Raw genomic sequence first — 21,223 nt, forward strand, 5'->3', positions numbered from 1 at the left:
TGGGATCCATTATCCATTTAAAAACTAAAACATATAAAAACATACAACACCACTGTGACGACACGAACGCCAGCGGAAAGAAGTTCGCACAGAAACTTTCAATCCGGAAGCATGTGTGGCAGCACTCGATCAGTTTAACCATTTTCGAAACAGTTAAACCTCAACAAGTCAGGCCAAGATTTGATTTGGCTATATTAAACAAAAATAAAGGCAGAAATATTGATTGCTTTGCGGCTTCTATTTTATTCTATACTCTAAGAAGACAGATGGTGAAGGGACATTAGAATTGTATATCTAGTATTGACTACACGCAGTCTTCTTATTCATAAGTTTGTTAAGTTTAGATATGTTCTTAGAGGATCAAGGTGAGGAAGTTCAAGGACTAGAAAGTAATGACCACTTGCTAGAAAATAACTTAAATTTGTTTTTAAGCTCAGTAGTGTCAAACTATCACAGTTTAAACTAAGTTTAACGATCAAATTTAAATTTGATTTGCTTTTAGCAACACCCTCGCATTCTGTCAGGAGATCTGTGCCTAGCATGTATGTATCTAATCTATCTGTTTTAGATGGCGCGATTTTAGCGTGTCGTCCTTCTTCAAAGTATTGCTTGAGAAAGAGATGGCGCGCTCAATCCGCACGGTTACTCGCATAGTGACTCATAGTGCGTACATAGGTTAAGTATGAGCGGGTTCATCATCATCATCATCAGCCGGAAGACGTCCACTGCTGGACAAAGGCCTCCCCCTTAGAACGCCACAATGAACGACAACTCGCCACTTGCATCCACCGGTTTCCCCCGCCACTCTCACGATGTCGTCAGTTCACCTGGTGGGAGGCCTGCCAACGCTTCGTCTTCCGGTTCGTGGTCGCCACTCGAGGACTTTTCTCCCCCAACGGTTATCTGTTCTTCGAGCGATGTGGCCGGCCCATTGCCACTTCAATTTGCATATTTTTCCAGCTATGTCAGTGACTTTAGTTCTTCGACGAATTTCCGTATTCCGGATTCTATCGCGCAAAGAAACTCCAAGCATAGCTCTCTCTAAGAGGCCAACAGTCAAGCGCTCAGCGCCATAAGCCATCACTGGCAACACACACTGGTCGAAGACTCTAGTCTTCAGGCACTGCGGAATATTGGACGAGAAGACATCACGAAGTTTCCCGAACGCTGCCCATCCGAGCCCATCCGAGATGAGCGGGTTATCTGATGGGAAATTATCACCACTGCCCAAGACTACCAACCACTCAAGGAGAGTACCCATAACACAAGCTTTGCTAACTATTTTTTATTAATTTTTAATTTTTATGGCCCGCACGGTTTCTTTGCTAACTTTGAAAGTAGTTCAATTGGTGTAAGTCAGTGGTTCCGAACCTAGGGGTAAATCAGCTATTCTCTGGGGGTATTAAAGAACCTAATAATTAAGACCTAATCTATAATTAAATACCTAGCTAAATAGTAAAAAATAAAAATGATAGATCGCCACTCTAGTTGTTATTTTTACTTATACAATACAATTCAAACTCTTTATCGTACACCAGAAATAGTAAGCGATACAGAAAACAGATACACAGAGAGAAAATTACATGGTTAGCAATAGGCGGCCTTATCGCTTAAGACCGATCTCTTCCATGCAACCTTTCCAATAACTTATTCCATTATTTAAGAAAAAAATTTGAACGGCCTTAAGAAAGGGGTTAAATTCAGTTTTCCCAGCAGGTCATAATTATGGGTAACAATATTAAAAAGGCTAGAAACCACTGGTGGAAGTGTTAATTTATGGGTCTTAAAAGCAGTGTAAAATTATGTTTTTGTTATCTGAATAAACTAGAGCACTATGTAACGATTCTGCGAGCTACAATTATTCATCTGCTAAGGAACCTTGGCGGGAGCACGAAGAACAAAATAATTTAGGAGTGCATGCCCTCTGCTGCGTCTGCAGTGCAGGCAGCGTAATGCAGTAAGGTCACTTTTTAAAACCTTTTGTTTGACTTGCAATGTAGGTATGTTTATTGTTTGTACATTATGTATTTGTGGGGGTCAAATTTTGCAAGTTAAATTTGACCCACTTCTAGTAAATTGAAAATACAAACTGAAATATAGATGCACAGAAAAACCAGAAAAATAAGATCAGCACTGGGAATCGAACCCAGGTCCTCGGCATTCCGTTCCGTGCCGTGTACTATACCGCTACACCACTGCTGTCCAGCAGCCAGACCAACCTGCCTTAGACTAAAATAGGTAAGAAATAATAGTAGTAAGTATTCCAGATTATGCCAATAGTACATTATACCAACTGAGCTTTATATCGAACAAAGTTATATCCCATGTATGTTATACGTTATGATTGTTAGATTAATAGTTGTTATATTACAAGTTCATTATATCTGTTGATAATTATATTACATGAGAATATATCAAATGTTGTTATATCAAAAGTGTATTATATCCTTTAATCGTTATATCTAGTGAAAATATATCAAAAGTTCTTATGTCGATCGTTACGCACCCTATACAAACTTTTGCATTTATATATTATCAATAAGATTTGTGAATTTTCAGCCCCTTCATGCAGATGATTAAATTATAACCAGAAACATTGACAGCAATAAATGAGTTTAAAATAGGGCACAGTAAACAAAGGAAACGTATTTCCAAAGGGGACGCACAAAGCTATTGTATGACACAAGGGAGCGAAGGACTTATCAAAAATGTATATTTATCGCAACTCTCTAAACATAACGTGCTCATAAAATATGCTGATTAAGTTTATACATCAAAAAAGGTATTGGTATTGAAGGAGGATTTTAAATTTTACTTGCGTCATGGTTTTTTACCTTCTAAAGCCATGCTTTTATATGGTATCGTATAATTTTCGTGAAAGGACTTCTTAATTAAAGCATGCCTTTGAAATATTTTAAAACCAATTTTTGGTATGCGGTCATACACATAATACATATACATAACTTAAGACCCTCCATTGAAGTCGGTAATGAGGATTGGCTGTGGTCGAGAGGGATACATTTAGGTATTAATTTTAATGAAGAACAATAATCATCACCATCGAGATGATCCGTAGGAAGTTCACCGTTGGACATAGGTCTCCTCCAAATATTACATAATGTCACTCCGACACATTATTAAAGGTAAAATCTCAAGGAACATTCGGAAAAGATTTATTAAGACCTACATCTGGAGTATAGCATTATATGGAAGCGAGACTTGGACATTGACTGAGCGGGACCTAGACAGATTGAGTGCGTTTGAGATGTGGTGCTGGCGGAGAATGGAGGGGATTAGCTGGACTGAAAGGAGAACTAATGAGAAGGTTTTAGAGTTGGTGGAAGAGGAAAGGCGGCTGTTGAGGACGATTGAAAATTTTATTTATTTATTTATTTTTATTCAACTGGATGGCAAACGAGCAAGTGGGTCTCCTGATGATAAGAGATCACCACCGCCCATAGACACCTGCAACACCAGGGGGGTTGCAGATTGGAGAGAGAATATGCTGGGGCATCTGATACGACATGACAGTTACATAAAAACTATTTTGGAAGGGCGAATAGAAGGCAGGCGAGGCAGGGGAAGGCCGAGACGGTCATTTATAAACCAGGCCAAGGAAAAAGTCAATGTCATGTCGTATCAGGAGCTGATAACGCTGGCAGAGAACCGAAAAGAGTGGCGATTACTCCACCGACAAGAGCTAAGCTCTTAAATTGATGATGATGATGATGTCACTCCGACAGTGTGCCACTTAAAATGATCTCTCATAAAATATTGTCACTGCTACACAATGTTTTAGACTATCGCGGTCATTACTAATTTTTAACCGACTTTAAAAAAAGGAGGAGGTTATAAATTCGGTTGTATTTTTTATGTTTGTTACCTCAGAACTCCGTCATTTATGAACCGATTTGATAATTTTTTTTTGTTCGTCTTGGAATGATTTCAATTAGGTCCCATAAGCACCAAGTCAGGGTCTGATGTTTGGATCCTAAGGAAATCGAGGGAACTCTTCAAATATTGTAGGAACGCCTATGGTAATTTCGATGTAAAGTAAGAAAGAAAGAAAGACTACAAAAAAACCATGAAAATATTTTTCTACCAGTCTGAAGTCGGTGCCTCAGCACGAGCCAGCAGGAGTGGACCTACCTATTATCCCAAATACATTTAGAATTTTATTACGAGCTTTCTTGTGAACTATAGTCTGTGACTCGTGTTTTATTCGCCGTCTTTTGTTTCGTTGAATTACCAACTGTGATAATAATTTGTGGTTATAAATAAATTTCGCGGGAACGTTAGCAAATGTCTTGTAAATACAAGATAGTTCCTGCTTAAGGAGGTGCTGAGTAAATTGTAGCGCTTGTAGTAAATGCAGTGGCGGGCGGAAGAAAATTTTGCCGCCCTCTTATTTAGGGCACTCATTCTAATCGGTCCGAATCGTAGGTGCGACATTTTTTGTTGGGCACAGTCCTCCTCTTAAAATGAGAACACTTGCGCCGTAGTTCCCACGCGGGCCAAGTGTGGATTGGGAGCTTCACACGCACCATTAAATATTTATGGTGGGTATTTTGCGGCCCCCTTAATGTGCCGCCCGGGGCGGACCAAAATTTAATACGAGAGTGAGAGAGACGGTACGATACGAACTTCGATTTTAAAATTTCGTAGTGCCCCTGGTCATGATCCTAATAGTCAAATGTCATCTTTGATTGTATGTCATTAGCAGAGGAGGTGGCAGCAGGGTGTCATTTATCTCAGTTAAAATTTGATGAAATTGCGTTTCGTACGACTTAAGAGCGTTTATACCTGCTGAGCTGGCAACGTTGCATTTTTGTTAGCTTTTCTCGATTATTCCATAAAAATTGAATTAATATTAAAAATGTTGTCTGATAATTATTCGTGATAGACTTTAATATTCTTTAAAAACGAATTAATGTTTATCAACGGTTTTTAAAGAAAATAAAAGTCGACGATAACGAATAATTATTCGAGTAGACACATTAACTTATATATTAAGAAGTGTTCTATCATACACCATTTTTAATTTTCATTCAATTTTTATGGAATAATCGAGAAAAAATAACAAAAATGCAACGTTGCCAGCTCAGCAGGTATAAACGCTCTTAACTATTAATTAAAAAAAATATCCTCATAATTTCGCCAACATCGCTGAGTCTGCATGCGTCACTACGGATTCTCACATCAGGCATTAGAATGAAGGTGAATGTCATTAGTGGGGCAAACGTGCCTAAACAAATATTGGGCCAATTACTGCTCCGGCGTCTCGTTAGTGAGATCAGGGCGCGTGGTAACGCCGAGGTGTTTACGGAAATTTTCTTATGATTAAACGCTGGCTAATCACTTGTGCAAATAAAATGTGTTAAACGCATTTATTCGGCTTTTTTTAGGTTTCCGTACTTCAAACACCGTTGTAGCTTAATGGTTTGACTTGAAACTTTAAAAACAGAGGGTCGTGGGTTTGAGCGCGGGCTTGCACGACTGAGTTTTTTTGGAATTCATGTGTAAAATTATATTCAGAAGAAGATTGATAAGGTTTGAGCCACATGCTGCTCAGAAATGAAAATACCTCTAACGGGTTCCTTGCGTCAATTTGTATCCAAAATCATGTTTGTTGATGACAACCGGATTTTGAAGACCGGATGGCTAAGTGGTTGGAGAACCTGACTACGAAGCTTGAGGTCCCGGGTTCGATTCCCGGCCGAGGCAAGATATGTTTGTCCTCGAGTCTTGGATGTTTAATATGTATTTAAGTATGTATTTAACTATATAAGTATGTTTATCCGTTGCCTAGTATCCATAGTACAAGCTTTGCTTAGTTTGGGACTAGGTCAATTGGTGTCAAGTGTAGCATGATATAAAAAAAAAAAATGACGATTACTACTCTATTTAAAGTGCATTTCATGTTGAGATTCCATACTTTTGACAAGGAAATCATAGTGAAATTGATTATTCAAAGGTTCCAACCTAGTACATGAATTAGTTTTTTCAACTGTACAGCAGTGGGACATATAATTATGGTACGATGAAGATACAAAGCTCTAGTTGTATTATTTGAAATTCGAAATAAATGAATTAGGTACCTGCTGGGCCAAAGAGCTCACGAAGTACTAAGGGCAAATACATGCGCCACTATATTTCCCAGGGGGGTGTTAGGAGAATGATAACAGTAGGCTGGCACGTCTTAGGCTCCGCTAACTCTGACGCGGTTTAGATCACGAAAAAACCGGCCAAGGTCAAGGTTCCGAATGTATATAAAATTAAGTTGTTATTGCAAAATTACGTCGATTTTACTAAAAACTCAAACTACGCGTTACTTACGTCACAGTTTTTTTGTAACAAGTACATAATATAATGTCCTCAAAAGTGGGGGGGGGGGGGGGGGGGGGGGGGAAATTCGCATCATCAGTTGTTGTTCTTGGCCTATAAATGATCTCATGCTGAGTTGCCAGTGTGTCAAGAAATGCCAGCTTAATTCGGAAACTGCTAAAGAAAAGGTAAAAAAATGGTAATTTGGGTGTTACGTAACTTTTAGGAAGGGAAGGGGGGCTAAAGAAAAATGTTGCGGCGCGTTACATGTGGGTGTCAAAAATCTCCAAAAATTGCGTTACGTATTACTTGAACGCCCCCTAAGTACAAAGGCGGACTTATCCCTGAATCGATCTCTGCCAGTCAACTTTTAAAAGTCATAGTGACATGTATCGCATTGCTTGACAAGGGAATTTATTATGACACTTACCGGGAGAATGTTCTAGGGTAGCCCGGTGGGTCAGGAATTAAATGGTTTGACACTGTAAGTGTAGAAAATTTCAGTATTCCGTTTTAGACTTTTTTTACCGTACGTATTTTCATCATCATCTCGGCTTTTTTATATGCCGACGGAACCCTAAAAACATTAAAAAATTCGTAAATAGTGGATGAAAACTGTAACACTGTAACTGTAACTGTAATATCAGTTTGGCGAGTGGATATGTACACTAAGTAAGTGTATGTAATACCTATGAGAAATACATAAAAAAAAACAGCCCACTACTACCTATATCTATAGCCAGTATCGTACCGTGCAAAATTTTCGCCGCACAAACCCGTGTCGCATTAGTGCAGTAAAACAGTTGGTTAAGACTTTTGTTTATACTTTATACAGTAGCCCGAAATAAGGCCATCAAGTAATTAAAGCCCTCTCCGTTGCAAATGTAGTGCATGCCAGTTAATTTAAATGTAAAGTCTCGCCAGAAGTGTCCGTTCATGGTCCTGTCTGCCGTATTTTAATTAAAACCTCTTTGTTCCGTGTTTCGGTGGAGGTGAGTTTTAGGATCGCTAAGTGGAAGGAGTAGGGTTCGGTTTGGTTGGAAGATACTGGTTTAATGAACTATAATAGTATTTTATGCAACAGTTGTATAACAGGGTCAAAAAAGGCGAGTGGTGTGAGTTACGATGTGAGCTTTAGCGTACAATACTTTTTCTTTGACTGGGTACTTATTAATTACAATACAAAATTAGACAAATAGTAAACTTTAAACGTTTTCATACTTTAATAAAAAGTACTAGTGAGAAATATGAAAATGACAAAATTTGTCTACGTTAAATTTTGTTTTTGATTAACGTTTACTTGCCTGTGACGATGTTAAAAATACGCGTTATTTATGTTGGCAGGCTATGGATTATGTTCGGAAAGTTTTTATTCTGTATAAAAAACATATAAAATATGTAACTGGCTGCTCCTTAGCCTGTCCGAATGTACGAATTAAGAAAATAAAAGTAAGTGGTTGCAGTATTGTTTTAGCCACATTACGATACAGTGCTGTTATGGGGAATAAATAGACAATATAGACTTTTTCAGAATCTTGTTTTGTATGCTGTAATATTACTGTTCCTGATTACAGTATGGGAGTAGAAAAAAAATTAAAAGAAAACATAACAATTACTTTGCGACCTTAAGATAGCTACCTATTACGTCTTTGCAACAATGCGTGTTCATGCAGCTCCTCCGCTTCCACACTATAAGAACACATGCATAATACAAGCAAACTCACGATCACCACACTGCACTGACGCGTTTCGAACTCAATTAGAGCATCATCAGAGCAACAGAACTGTACACCATGCTACAAGATGTAGGACTAAATAGATGATAAAGAGATAATTCATTAATTTGGACCTCCGCAAAGTACCTAATGCCTACTCCCACATTCGAAGTTCGAATCGTACCGTTCCTCTCGCTCTCGTATTATATAGTATAAGCGTCAGAAGGACCGAGCGACACGAACTTCGATTTTCGAATTTCATAGTAGCCCTGTTGATTCAACTTAACATAAAAACCGAAAAGTACTTAGACTGGGAATCGAAAGCAGTTTCTCTAATCCACTTCCAATTGACTACTGCTTACATTACGAAAGTATTCTGCCCTAGTCTCCCAGATACTTAACATATCACCATCTCTTTCCCACCAGACTTTTTCCACACAATTGTATCAGCAATCCAAGCAACATACAAACCTTCTCCTGGGCTGGTTCTTTCACACGTTCCTAATTTAATTTGGCTTGATTGTACGGTGTGCATGAATTACCCTTTTTAGTTCCTATCTCGTGTTTAGAGTTGTGATAATACCTCTGTATTAGAGCTCTGGAGCTGAAAAATGTTTTCACGCAATTTACACAATACCAGTACAAATGATGTAAATTAAGAACGTTTGTTCTAAATTTATATTTATCCGTGCAATATGTTGTATCTCTGAACTTATTGCTTGTGATTTCAAAATATTCATCAGATTTACTCGTAAGTCTTCGCGTACTTTATATAAAGAACAAAATCAATAGTAATAATTGCCGAATGTGCTATGTGAAGAACAAAATACTATTCCTTTACTTATAACAATATACAATAAAAACAATATATGAAATATAAAATATGACTATGTACAAAAAATATCTAACCTGGCCTAACATATAAATAAAAAAAACCCTCCTAGGTCACCGTCGCTGTTCATTGTGCCCAGAAGGCTGGCAGCATTCCCGCGTTGTATCGCAAGGCTAATCCTTTGCCCAAAATAGCTGCCAGCCCTCTGGTCACCTGAAACATCAATGAGGCGAGCGGATATCTCTCGCGATATGCGTGCGCCTGGCCCCCACGGCCCTAAGGTCTCAACACCAAACGGCGCAAAAAATTAAAACAAAATTGTCACCTTCAAATATGTTGAATCGAATTCCAAACCTGATTGTTGACATGAAATAGGTAATATAACATACAATAAAGTGTTATTACATATCGACGCTTGAAAGGAGAAATTAATAACAATTATAACAACAAATGCTATAGCCTACCAGGGTTCATGTTAACTTTAAGAGCTTATGTTACATGTATGCAATATATAAAATTTAATTTGTTAAATTTTTGAGATTCAGAATTGTAGTTTTATTATTATGATTATTATTTTTTTTTACTTTCAAAATTTAGGCGTAGGAACATAGATCTTGCATTATTTAGACACGTTTTTGTGATGCCTTAAGTGCATGGTTGCGTATGGTCGGCCACTAACTCCTATAATACAAGTTTTTACTTAGCTTAGGAGTTAGAGGGTTAACTGTTGTGTGAACATGTACATACAGCAAATTGTTTCCTACCACCATATTTTTATCGGTTTTATAAATATTTGTTGTTGTACTTTTTTATATGCAATAAACTTATTATTATTATTATTATAAATAAATAAATAAAATAAATAAATTGACTAAGCGACATTTTTTAAGATAGTGAGTTTTTGCTAAAATACGTCCACATGTTCGTTATTAGGCTTCGTATAAGTAGCTACTCTGGTTTATTAATGATAATATTCACTACAAATATGTATAACTCAGCTATTGCGATGGTACCATCAGCCAAATAAGTGGTCTATCAGTTTTTAAACAAGTCCCTATCAAATGTATATGTCGCCCTAAAGTCGAACTTTCAAGTTGACAGACACGTCTATTGGCATTATTGTTTTGCGACATGCAAACGATTATCACTAGGGTGGTAGACCACATATTTGGCTGATGGTACATAAGGTTATGGAAACTGTCAAGAAGTACAATTAATCGTCTTCTTTTTCACTTTGCGTAATAAACATTAAAATCTGTTTACAAATCTTCACGAGATTGAACTACAACAACGTTCGATTTTATGCGAACATGAAACCCATAATATTATCCAGTAAAGTTTCGAAATCAAACGAAAGTCTTCTACGGTCTGACCCACAAAGTTCCTCGTCACAAAGTAGAACATTCTAAATTTTACAGTTTGGATTTTGTGAATTCACTAACAAAAGCGAACTGTGATAAGCGAATCTGCATGGAATGCAGTTAATGGTGCATAAGTAAAGAGATGAAGTTTGTGGAAAGACGTCCAAGTTTTACAACCCTAAAGTAGATCCACAAATAATAATATGGGTATAAGGTACAGTCAAGGGCATATTAAATATATATATTTGTAAGTTACCAAGACAATGAACTGCAACAATCACTTTGCTCACCCGCGACCTTATCATAGCTACGTACGTTTATGCAAGAAATGTGTGTTCGTGCAGTTCCTCCACCTCCACACTTTAAGAACACACACAAATCAATCACAAAAACCCATCACCACCACCACACTACACTGACGCCTACAACATAGCTCATTTTCAGAGCATCACAACCGTAATCACAACCGTTTACCATGCTATGTATCAGAATTAAGACTATGTTCATCTGAGTCATCACTCCCGCACTTTGATGCGCTTCATTTTTATAATTGTCGCCTGGATGGCAAACGAGCAAGTGGGTCTCCTGATGGTAAGAGATCACCACCGCCCATAGACACCTGCAACACCAGGGGTACTGCAGATGCGTTGCCAACCTAGAGGCCTAAGATGGTATACCTCAAGTGCCAGTAATTTCACCGGCTGTCTTACTCTCCACGCCGAAACACAACAGTGCAAGCACTGCTGTTTCACGGCAGGATTAGCGAGCAAGATGGTGGTAGCAATCCGGGCGGACCGTGCACAAGGTCCTTTTTTTATTATTATTATTATTTATTATTATTATTTTTATTATTTAGCATGTTGGAATAATCTGGCCGTAAGACGAATTCTAAACTAAACACGGTTCTTAGTATTATCTATGGTAGACGACTCGAAAAAAGTGTCAATCAGGGGCGCTACCACAAAATTGGAAAATCGAAGTTCATATCGTTTTCCTGACGCTGTATTATTTAATACGAGAGTGAGAGGGACGGTAAAAATTCAAAATTCAAATAATTTATTCAGTAAATAGGCACGTCATTTTTTAAACTACCAGCGCTTTCGGAAAGAGCATCATTGGCAAGAAGAATGCGCCGCAAGAATCTTGGCAGAAAGTTATTTTTTCAAAATAAAATAATTACAAATAAAATAAAATAAAATACGATACGGTACGATACGAACTTCGATTTTCGAATTTTGTAGTAGCCCACTGTATTGGCGGGTGGGTATATTTTATTAATTTGTTTTCTTAGCGTCTTGCTTTTGCTGAGCTGTGAAGTGTTTGGCCACAAAATATATTTTTTGCATTTTTTTCTTAGGATGAAAATCATTGTGTGTATCACGGGCCGTAAGGGGATTACAAACTACGGTCATTAAAAGCCCTCCGCTTCTAATAGACTCTCGTTAGTAATCCCCTTCTTACGCCCCTTAATGCACAATGTACTATTTACCCAGGAAACTAGGTACTCGTCCGCGGACCACAGGTTAAGAACCCTAGTGGATATAGTGAGATAAAAATTACTAAGTGAGTTCTAGAACTGGCCGATCCTCAAGTAGGTAAGTTAAAAGAACTAAGAACTGAAACTTATAGTGGAATCTTCAAAGCTCGTATCTGGATACATATTTTGCCATCGATTGTAGCCCCAATAAATATCACTCAGTGTGAATGGAGCCATAAATCTAAAGACACGAGGCCAGAAACCAATTTTCTCGGAGCGTTATCACATGAATTGCTTTCTTCGTATGGTAAAATCATGTTTGAGGAATTCGACGGGATAAATTGACGATACTTTTTTTATTGCCAGTTTTATTTGTTTGTAATCGCATTGCTTTTATTCGGAACTAGCTTTTACCTGTTGTTTCGCTCGTGTAAATCATTGATAATGAGGATATTTCGACGGGAGAAATATCGCTAGATGGCGTTAGTATCGTGAGATCCGTTTGACATTTGCGTCGCGCTTGTGATTGGTTAAATAACTAAATGAGCCAATCACAAGCAAGACTGAAACGTCAAACGGACCTCACGATGCTAACGCCATCTAGCGATATTTTGCCAGACGAAAAACCAAGGGAATTTATAAAATGTCTGTATGTGCGCGCGTGCGTTTGTGTTTGTTATGTCCTCTTTTCACACTACGGCTGGACGGATTTTGATGAAATTAAGTATGTAGATAGCTGGATTTTTGAAGTACCATAGACGCTATTTTTCACCTCACATTCCTACGGGATCGATAAACTAAAGTACATATGTTGTATTTTTTAAAGTATTAACCTTAGCGGCCGCGGGCGGACGACGCTTAGATAAAAAATATTACTAGATACTTATACTAAATTAACTTAGGCTAATTTTGCGGGAAATCATTGTCGTTAAAGAATTCATGCAGGCAGACAGCAGGCTGAAGAAATATTTGTTGACTAGGATTTCTCGACTGCCGGACCTAATGGTTTACAGGAGTGAAGCCGCGGGTAGTATTTAGTGGAATATTAAGCAAAGTCTCTCATTTACTTGCTCTGAAAACTCCACAGAAAACAAAAACAAAATAGCTGCACAAACTCATTAAAAAATTAGTGATGTTTACAGTTCTACGAGCGAGCGTTCAAAAACAAACAAAAGTGGAAAATGTAAGCTTTCCTGGCCTTTGCCGAACGGGCCCGAGCTAAAGGAAAAACTGTTAAGAACATAACTAAGAGATTAACATATAGTTTTCATTTCTCACGTTTGTAAACTGTGTTTGCAGAACGTAGGCTGTGAAAAAGACTTTATGCTGTAGTGCATTAATGAATATATTCATTTAAGACTAAGGCGGTCAGTCAACAGCCATGAAGTTTTTTTTCTTTTTTAGTTATTTTTTAAATATCTAAATTAGTAAATTTATACATATTATAACTCAAACAAGTAATTATAATATAATATAAATTATAGAAATAACTATGTAGGCATGAAAAATAAAAGATAGTAGGATCACTATCCCAGCCTATATATATATACGTTCTACTGTTGAACTCAGGCCTCCTCTCAGAATATGAGGAGTAGGGGGTTTGTAGACTTCAGTGGAGATTTTGGCATTATAAGATGGGAATATCGGGATCAAAAATTAAGAAATCCAGAATGAAATGTAATATCATATTACTAATATGTAGATACCTAGATCTACATACCGAATTTCATTCAAATCCGTGCTTCCGTTTTCGCGTGAAAGAGCACGCTAAGTAGGCACACACGCTGCATTCATGCACACACACGCACACACACACACACACACACACACACACACACACACACACACACACACACTAATAAATACTCTACAACATTCGCGTTAATATTATTATTGTACGATTTTCCTATAATTCTATTATCTGTGACAAATTTGACGTAGCGTTACTTCGTGTACACAAGACGGTAAACGCGCCAAGCTCACGAAATATTAAATTAAAAATAAGAATCAAAAACCAGAATGGACATAAAATTAAATATCCGGAAAGAATCAGGACGTTACGGCGTTATCTGTAATAGAAATCTGTGGATTTATCGAGTTGTGGCGAGGGCTGAACGTTCTAGAATGAAATATACGTTGGTGCCGGCCTGTTTCTTTTTCAAAGACAACGGGCGGCTGCGCGGTTTTTGAATTTCGAAGTTGTTTTTGGGTTCTTTTTCGTGTTGCACTGAGAATTGCTCGGAAATTTATTGGGTGCTTTTTACAAGCTGCTTGTTTGACTTTTGTTTTTTTTTTAAGTCGATGTTTAAGGTTTTACGCTTGCATTTGTCTGCCTCTGTCTTTAAAACGTTAATAAATGAATACATTCCCTTTTCTAACGTACTCTGCTTATTTTTTTAACTACTAACTATAAAAATGATAAATCCAGCACAGTGGTTATCTATTCGTCTCATATAATTTTCCTTAAAGATTTAAAAACCGGCCAAGTATACGAGTCTGACTCGCGTGCTGAGGGTTCCGCTACGGAACCCGTACAACCCGAATCGATTGAACTGACTAAAATTAGTTTGATCCTAATTAGAATGCATAATGCAATGGGTCACTTTGGTCGCACAAAAATCGACTTATTTATATAAATCAGTACATTCTGTGCAATTTGTGATAGTGGCACCATACTCACTAGTGATCTATAACGTTTTCATACCGAATAGTTCTCTTTATTTCTCCTATAAAATAGGTACGAAACCCACTAACTTCAATATTACTTTTACTTTCAAATTGCAAACATTACCGAAGACTATAATAATTAAATAATCATAATTATAATTAATTATTATTAATTAATAATTAATTATTATTAATTAATAATTAATTATTATTAATTAATTATTATTAATAAATAATTATTAATTATTATTAATTATTATTAATTATTAATATAGGTAATTTTGTTGAAGGCTGGGCCAAAATTACCGATTCTGCATACATTTGAGGGCCAGATTTTTTGCCGCTCAATATAGCTACGCTTCTTTTATTTCAAAATACCTCGGAGTTCAACCTTTACGCTTAGAATTTTTCTACCGAATATTCCATATATTTCTCTATAGTTTTATCTAAGGCATTTCCCGCGGGCTTGCTTTGTCTTTGATGTCATAACGATACATAAATAAAGGTTATTCAGAGGATTAGTATCTACGTTTATAGTGCCTGGTTTTAGAATAGGATCCATCTCTTCCTGTGGGCGTAAAAGGTCACTAAGGGAACTGACGGGAGAGGGCAGTAGCGCTGTCTATTGAGAGAGAGAGACAGGAGAGAGCGAGAGAGAGAAAAAAACATTTATTTACACATTAGCTGTTGCCCGCGACTCCGTCCGCGTAGAATTCCTTTATTGCTATTATTATTATTATAGTGCCACAGAAAGACAGCCAAACTGACATTGGGTCAAACTCAATAACACCCCTCGTTTTGCGTCGGTTATTAAAAAGAGTTCTATCCAGAGATCGCAAACATTTTCAGAAGAATTTTATTTACTTAATATTTTCACTAGCGATTATCCGTCGGCCATGTTGTTCCGCACCAGATCATCGTGTTGGCTCTAGAACATTGCGATGTTGACTTTAATTCACAAGACTGAGACATTTGCTCGTGTTTTTTTTTGATTTATTGCGCTTTTGCTGCGTCGGAGATAGTTTTAACTGTATCTAATTATTTTCTTTTAGTGTGTAATAATTTACTTTTAGTTTTGGGAGTTGTTTACTTGACTTCTTTTATGGTAGGTAGGTACGTATATGCTTAAGGAGGTGTTAATAAGCGTTTAAGAGTTATGGCATTTTTTGTAAACAACTACGCCCTTAAAAACTATGGAAGGTAGCTATCTATATATTATCAAATTTCACTCAATTTTATTCCAGCTAAAAAATATACGTAAGTTCTTTAAATAAAAAGTAACAGAACACAAAATTCCGCTTTTGTTTAGTCCATTTAATACAAATCTTTGACGTAATGAAGCCTTTTGCGTCCACAAAAGTAACGGCTCCTCCGTTCCCACAAAAACACAAAACTTTTAGGAAAACCAAGAAAATAAGTCACACTTAATTAAACACAATAAAAATTCCAAGTAATTAGTCTTGGGAGGGCTTAAGAGCAAAAATAAATGAGTAACTGGATACCTTCCAATTTTTCTCATCAACAATTTTAAAGATGCTTTAATTAATTGGAGCCTGAATGGCCCTTTACCTTAATGGGAAAGGGCCTCTTTTGAAATAATTAAAATTACTGCCTACTTATAAGTACCTACAGAGGGCGCGAGAGTGTGATTTTACGGCGGTGATATTTCTAAGGTTCAATACCCCTGGCTACTGTACTATAATCCATTGTTAAAGATATATAGGCTATGTATAATAAAACTAGGCTTTACTAGTGGCTTCGCATGCATAATCCATACTCGTAGATCTGACAGTTGAATTGAAATTCTGGGAGTTTGCTAAATTCACATGACCTTTTTAAGCAAAATGTACGCAGTGGATCATTATAGAGATGGTTAAGGACATAGACAGACCTGCACAAACTTGAGAAGTAATTCAGTTGTGTGTGTTAAGTTCAAAGTCCGCACTGTGCCCGCGTGCACAAGCCCTCTCATTCTGAAAGGAGGCCTGTGCCCAGCAGTGGGAAGTCTATAAGCTGGGACGGATGATAAAATACCAAATGTCTTTTAAATCCGTCTAGCCACTGTACCGGGTTCGAACCCACGGGCCTGTGCTTGTATCATAGGGCACAAAGCCACCACAAACGAAATCTATTATTATTTTAGGACACTTGTCTTACTCGTACCCCCTGTTTCTGTTGGATGGCCATTGATTAAATTTATCTGACGGATAAATGTGATGCCATCTCTGTTTGTTTTGTTCGAATAGACTGAGACGGCATCACATTTATCCGTCAAATAGAATTAATCAATGGGTGGTGAAACAGCCCCTTAGTTTGTATAACAATACAATACAAATATTCTTTATTGATTACCAAAAGCAGTACAGTGAGATTACAAAAATAAAAAAATCAGCCTATCAGCATCTACCTACTTCTGTTTAATGTTTGGCTATCGAGTGAGACAAACTTTTATACCTTTCAGGGATGTTGACCTTTGAAAAAGCTTTCACAGAACTTCGTAAGTTTATTACTTTGTATGTGTCTTGGCGAACAATTAGCTCAGTATCAGTGGCTCCTTTGTTTGGATATGAAGCTAGTAGGCCTCGGTTCATGAACAGCTTAAGTAAAAATGTCATATTAAAAAAATACCTGGTCAAATCCGTGTCGGACATGGGCATCGAGGGTCCAGTTGTCACGGAGTGGTGTCCGGGGAAGTTTTAAGAGTAAAGAAGAAGGCAGGAACAGGGCAGATAGTAATATTTATTTAAGATAATAATAAAAGGGCACGTTTCCGTGCCCAGTTCTTTATTTATATAATTCAATGGCACTGAAGTCCAGCAGTATTACAATAATGAACTACAGGAGCTTCACTAATACACTGCAATTATTTGTAACTGGATAAGGATAAAACCTTCCTTCGAATAGGAGTAGTAAAGTATAAGCTTGTTATGGAGTTTTAGGAGATTTATAGGATCTAGGATAAAAGACAGGTATCTGTTCAGCTCGGAGGCTCTGAATAAAATGGCTACTTGACGTAAATTGAACAGGTGTGGAATTAGAAAATGTGCTAAACCAGACAGTACAAAGAGTTAGGATGAAACGAGCTGTATGACACCTCGTTACACAGTCTTAGCAGAGGGCGGCTCCTAATTAATATGTTCGATTGTGTGGTCATTTTAGTATGGTTACTAATACTTATCTTATTGGTTGAGCTATAGGAGCTACCGTCATACCAAATTTGAAGTTTCTACCTAGGATAACTGGATGTACCCTATAGGTTTTGGTTCCCCGGCATTTTCTATGGAAACACCTTGCTTAATGTAATGACTGTATCTTTAGATTAACTATGATATTATGATATGTATTAGTTACGGCCACCACTGCCAAAGGGTCCGGGCTGAAAACCAGCGCTGGAAACTAAAGCCAGAATTTGCTGAGACCGGCACCCATTGTCAAGGTGTAGACCTATTTTGTACCTAATTATAATATGCGTATTTTGTATCCACTTGTTTATACTTTGGCAATAAAGAGTTTTTATTATTATTATTATTATATACGATAGCTTGGGGCTCAAAGGGCGTAAAGGACACTTGCGCGTAAAGGCACTCTCTATGGCATCTTATACATCATCATCATCTTTTTTTTCTCTATCGAACTGTATAATCCACGCAAGGATATTCGTTCAAAAATTTCCTTTACGACCTGTGTTGTTTTAGTCCCTAAACACAATTATTTTCAAAATTTGGGATATAAAGAACAAAAAAATTACTTTGTATAATCATCAAGGCAGTAAGTATAAAGTATGTTAAAAAACACCGCTATTAAAGCGACCCATATTTTTACACTCCCTTTATTGCCTCGAAAAAAAATTAAGACATACGACGTAAAAGCTGTAACTTATTCAAGTGTCCTTTACGACCACCAAATATTTCACCGTTTATTTTGATTTCTTAAGACCGCAGCCTAATATAATCAGAAGTATGGAATAATAAGATTTTTTACTCTTTGAAACGGCCTAATTTATTGCGATAAGGAGAAGTTGAACTTTCCTATACGACCCATTGAAAGCAAAATTTGTGATAATGTTACCTTTACACCCTTGAGAACCAAAATAAGCCAAGTTTACTAAGTCTTAAAGTACATCTGATTTAATCCTTGTGTTTTCACCAGGGCGTATAGAGCACGTAGGTATCTCTGTTACCAATACCATACAGTTTGCATCCAATTGGAGTATATTAACATCAAGAAATTCTAAGTTCTTCGTCAATAGAACACTTTTATGTAACATTAGAAACAACAAAACTATATTTTTCCCCCCAGTTTTTTGCTTGTCCTGAAAAGTTTTGTTTTGTGCTTTACGCCCTTTGAACCCCAAGGTACCGATAAGATAAGATAATAGTAGATTGTACAACAAGACCATAAAACAAGCCATTTTACCCGAGGCGTTCATATAGCCACGTCGAGGGGAAAATGGGTTTTATGCTCGAGTTTTACACTGCTTTTCACTTCGATGGCGAGGAAATGAAATAGCAACAGGGGAAAGAATTATTCACTTTCTATGTACCTTTTATTTTTTATGCATTATAATAATAATTCCATTTTTTAAATTTTACTGATTTATTATGATTGATTTGAATGATTTTTAGTTATATATAAATTAAAAATTATTTAAAAAATACACAGTTTTTTTTTTGTTTATGGCTGTTGACACCTCATTACCTTGGTCTTAGACGAAGATTTTATTGTATGCACTAGAGCATTAAAAGTCATTCTATGTCGCCTGGATCCAGCATAAACACGAACTTTAGGAGCATGAGAAGTGAAAAATAGTAATAGTAAAAAATACAGTTACGTATACAGACACGCCCAGGATAGGGTTCAGTGGCCATTACGAAATAATCAAATACTTAATATTTTTCTAAATACGGAATCTTCCAATTTTAGATATATTTTATACCTGTATTATCTGTATCATCTGTTTCTGAAGAAAATGTTATCTCAAGCCATTATAATTACAATCAAGACCAAACAATCCAGGTCCTAGATTCCGAACCCAGAATTTGCAAAATTGGTATCGTATCGTCCCGTTTACGCTAATACTATTGTATATGCGAGTGAAAGGAACGGTATAATACAAACTTGGAATTGGTGAGTAAACCAGGTAAACATTTTGACAATCTAACGGTACCTGTTTTCAACGGATTCCAGTTTTAACGACTCATTAAATCAAACTTTCCACTGTGAAAATGTTTTACGAGGTAATATTACCTGCTTCCACTGTTTCAGCTTTATTTTATTGCGGTCTCAATTTTTCTGATGTTTTATTAGCCCCGCAATACCTTCGTTAACGCGTAAAAATTACTTAGTTGTTGGATTTATGTTGTACTACAACTTACCTGTGGTTTCGCACGTGTAAATCATTAGGTTAGCATTTGAACTGAAAATCCAGGATTATACTACATTCCCATTAAAATTGACAAGAAATACATTGTGGTCTTCATTTTTACCCGTGCTAAAAGTCATATTTTTAAACCTTACTGTTGTTTGTAGTTGTGGTAGGTTTAAAACTCGTGGATCGGATCCGAAACACCGCTCTGCGCTCCATGACTCAAATAACTGATGTAGATCGAACGGCGTCTAAGCTGAAGTGGGACTGGGCTGGCCACGTTTGCCGCATGCCGGATGAGTTGTGGGCCAAGATTACCACCGAGTGGACGCCCACCAACTCGAAAAGGCGACCTGGCAGACCTAGACGGCGATGGCGGGATGAACTGGACGACTTCTTGAAGGACTGGCCCTTGTATGCAGGGGACAGAGAGCAGTGGAAGTATTGGCGGGAGGCCTTTGCTCAGCAGTGGGACAGAATAGGCTAATAATAATAATAATTTATTGAATCAGGCGTTACTTTGCGGAGGTCCATATCAATGAACTAAAAGCTAACTAACTAACTTTAGTTCATTTAAAAATAATAATAATAATAATAAAAATAACTGATGTGATTCCGAAATTTCAATGTTCAGTTTTGTAGACACGCATAAGGAGTATATAAAAGTTTACAACGAATAATGGACGAAACACGTAATTTACGTATTGTATATTTGGATAATTTTCGGTATTTGTCTATACAAATAGCCTAGTGTTTTGACCTATGATCTTTTAAACAGAGGATCTGGGTTCAATCCCAAACTCGCATTTCTGAGTTTTCGAAATTCGTTTGTGAAGTTACATTCGGATTTTACCTGCACAAGCCTGCGAAGCAATTTAATGGTGTTTGTGAGGTCCGCATTGGGTCGCGTGGGAACTACGGCTCAAGCTCTCTCGTTCTGAGAGGAGGCCTATGCCCCGCAGTGAAACTATTAATTAGACGAACTTTATTGATCGCAATCTACAGATTGGTTTCCAGGTAAGGTTTTTATTTTAAAACGATCCTATAAAGTTGTCAATTTCTGAGCGACGTGCATTATCCCACAATATGAATCAACCATACATATTTTGTCCATTACGATTTTCAAACTTCACGTAACTTGATACGTACCCAAAAAGGGTATTTCTTTAGTTACATACATTTAAAGGTGCGTTCCTCGAAAACGGTTCCCATAAAGAGGGCTCCTGGCATGACAGCGCCATAGGCATCCCCTGGGAAATAGTCGTAAGTGTTATATTATATTTTCTGAGTCCGTCTTTTTTAGGGGAATCAATTCCCGTTTTCTCTCTCGTACCATTCAAGGATTGATGATGCAGGAAAAATGGGTTTTTGTTAGGTTCTGCGTAATCGCAAAGGAATGAAATTTTTACACGGGTACTTACAAATATACCTATATTTTATGTCTTATCCTACTAAATGTAAATGTGAAAGCATGTCCGTCTG

Source organism: Choristoneura fumiferana, chromosome 11, assembly GCF_025370935.1.
Source record: "Choristoneura fumiferana chromosome 11, NRCan_CFum_1, whole genome shotgun sequence".
Classification (NCBI taxonomy): domain Eukaryota; kingdom Metazoa; phylum Arthropoda; class Insecta; order Lepidoptera; family Tortricidae; genus Choristoneura; species Choristoneura fumiferana.